The following is a 3,200-nucleotide window of genomic DNA, read 5'->3' on the forward strand; positions in this document are numbered from 1 at the left end:
AGTACAAGGTGTATTTTTTAACAAGGATGACATTTATTTATTTAGAGAGTTTGCTTGAAATATTACCCAGGATGTAAAACAGGTGAAACATTTTCTTTTTTGTGTGTGTATATTTTACAAATTTAGTATCTTTTTTTGTCAGTTTTTTTTCCTCACTGCATTTGCAGATACAGTATATTTGGCCAGCTTGGTTCTAGCAGTAAAAAATGAGCAGAGATATCTGGATTTCTGAATCTGGAAAATAAAAAATGCCTATAAACAAGGAGTGTCTGATCAGTTCAGTCACTGTGAAGCAACAGCTTACATCTTGCACAACTTAATGAGCTTTTTTATCTGAACAAATCCAGGCATACTGATTCTCTTCTTTACAGTTTTTATGCAAAGTTGACCAACTAAAGAAAAGCAGTTACCTAAATACTTAAAACTGCCTCAAACTGCATCAGCTCATGTATGTTAGATGGTTTCTGTTGACTGTGTAATCCTACAGTGGATTAAAAATACAAAGAAAAATGTTTAATGAATGGAAAATGTTTTTTTCCCCATAAAATTAAACAATACCAATATGGTTTCAATATCTCATTGTTGCATCATTTTGTGAAGGACAGATATGCACACAAATCATTTCATTGGAGCTTGACCTTAATTTATCTGGGTGAAATAAAAACATGCATTTGTCTCAAAATATGCTAAAGTACATTTTTATTCATGCACAAAAAAAGGTGGAATTTCCTGGCTTTTGTAAAAGCTTCGTGAGAACACCTCCTGACAAATCCAGGCTGGCGAACCGTGTGAGTGCAGAGCTTCGCTTCAGCTGATCTGCAGCAGTTTGTCTGAATATATTCAGTTTTAATATGAAGTGAATGGATGGTCCCACTTTGACCCTGAGGTGTCTCCTCTGACAGCCAGCCCTGCTCTGCAGCCCTGTCACTCAGCCCTCTGCTCCAACAATAGCACAAATTCCACCGTGTTTGTTTGGTTAAGGAGAGAGCTCTCTGAAACCCCTGAACCTCCTCGAGATCCACAGCAGCCCCACTCACCCAGAGAATGAAGCCGTGCTGTCGGTCCCCCCCTTTTCCCAGACAGTGGGAGTAAAGTTCACCCGCTGTCTCTAGAATGGTCGGCCGCCATTTGGCAATTGTGTCTGTTGTGTCGCTCCACAATGGAGCAAACAGGTTAAATCCACCTTGAAATGCACTTAGTAGAACATGTCAACATGTCAGGGTGCGCTCCGCTCTCTGCTCCATCTTAATCCAGCCCATTGAACTCTGACAGTTGTCTGTGAGTCACACATTCACGGGGCCTTTGTCACTTCAGCTCTTGAGCCCCAGCAGCCCGGCTGGGAAAGCAGAACCCTCGGAACATGTTAAAACACACTTGCTGAGTATACAGCATCACATTTTGGGGTTAAAGCAGCGGGAGAGGGAGAAACTGATACATACCTTTTGTAAACACTGAGGAAAAAAAATGAGTAATGGAAAGTGCTCAGGCGAGGTAAGGATTATGACTGAGAGATGAATAGGGGACAAATATGACGGCAGTGTTGTACTGCCAGAGTATGGCTCTGGAGCTGTCAGTCTGAACTCCCCGCAGGGCCCGGATGGAGTGAAGAGGAGCCTCAGAAAACTGAATATCTGAGTTAAAGCTCTGGCATTCCTTAGGTGAATGCTTATTGCCCGCCACCTTTCATCTCAGAGTTAGGAAGCTGTCTTGGGTAAACCTAGAATATAACATGCAGTCATATTGCACCATGTCACATGATCCAGTGAAGCATGCTGTTAATGACTCAGCTACTACCATGCCAAATTTTAGCTCAATATTTGTCTACTTTATCAAGATAAAGTCATTTTTGTTTAGGCGAAGTTCAGAAACCTTTGATCACCATCATATCTGTTGACTTCAAATGTTAATCAGTTGTAGTTTCACAGCCAATACTTTCTGTGAGTGTCATTGAAGTGGTTCATAATTATTTTGCTAACAGACAACAGGGTTAACTACAAAATGAATGTTAAAGTTTTTAACCAAAGATGCCACAGTGTGTTGCGCTTAAAGTAAGTGTTGGCAACGAGACGCAACTACCACACCAAATTCAAGATTAATGTCTCTAAAGCTGAGGTGTTTGTGTTTTCTAAAGTCGGTTAGTTGTGGTGGCCATCTTGAAATTGCTTAATTCCAAACATTAATCCCTTTTAGTTGCACAGCTTGTTGCTTTAAGAAAGTTTCATTCAAATTTGTCCAGCAGTATATGAGATATTTTGCTTATACAGTAGACAATCAACACAGACGTGATGAGGTGGATTTCCTCAAATATTTCACCCATTGATTTTCCAATGTGGTTTCTTTGTTTATTTCTTTCTTTTCTGATTTCGTTACGTCCATGCAATCAAAGTGTGAAACAAAGTATTTTGTTTCACACGCTCACCAATCACTGAGAAGAAGAAAAAAAGTCTAATTTTACAAAGTACTTTGAAAACTTTCCTCTGCAGACACATTTTTTTTAATCCTATGCTTCCGTCAACTCCCCTTCCAGACCGTCAAGGCCGGCCCGTTTGTTTCATAGATACTAAGACTGCATTTTTGATTTTGCAACAAATGTGGCTTTTTGGAAACCTCTCATCCAGAGTGTGCCTCCCCTTCTTGACTTCTAATTCAGCTGCAAATGAAAACAAAAAGGCAAGTGAGGTCAGCTCCTATCAGGGTGGTAGCTCAGGAGAGGTTAGGGCCTGTGAAATGAGCTTATCTGACCCCTGATAAGAACAGGATACCCTCAGGAATGGTCTAAATTCAATACACATGGCTACTGCAGCAGGATTTTTACTGATTGTTTCAAAAGGAGCCATACTGTAGTGTTATGGCTCAGTTTGGCCTCTATGGACCGGTCCAAGTCACACAGTCCTAGAACAACAACTCTTACCAAATAGTTGGGATGTTGAGTAAAATTTTATTTAAAACAAGAATCATTTGCAAATCTCATAAAATAGATATTTCTTATTCACAACTGAACACGGTAAACTTATCAAATGTTTAAACAAATAAGTTTTGCTATTTTTAGGGACAAAAACGTCATTTTGAATTGTAAGGAAGCAACTAATTTAAAAAAATGGCAATGAAAGGCTGTAACAGTGAGTGGGATGGCAACATTTTACAACTGTGTTAACCTACAAAAGTTCAGTGAGAGGACCAGGTATATATATATATATATG

This window comes from Austrofundulus limnaeus, unplaced genomic scaffold (genome assembly GCF_001266775.1).
Source record: "Austrofundulus limnaeus strain Quisiro unplaced genomic scaffold, Austrofundulus_limnaeus-1.0 Scaffold198, whole genome shotgun sequence".
NCBI lineage: Eukaryota > Metazoa > Chordata > Actinopteri > Cyprinodontiformes > Rivulidae > Austrofundulus > Austrofundulus limnaeus.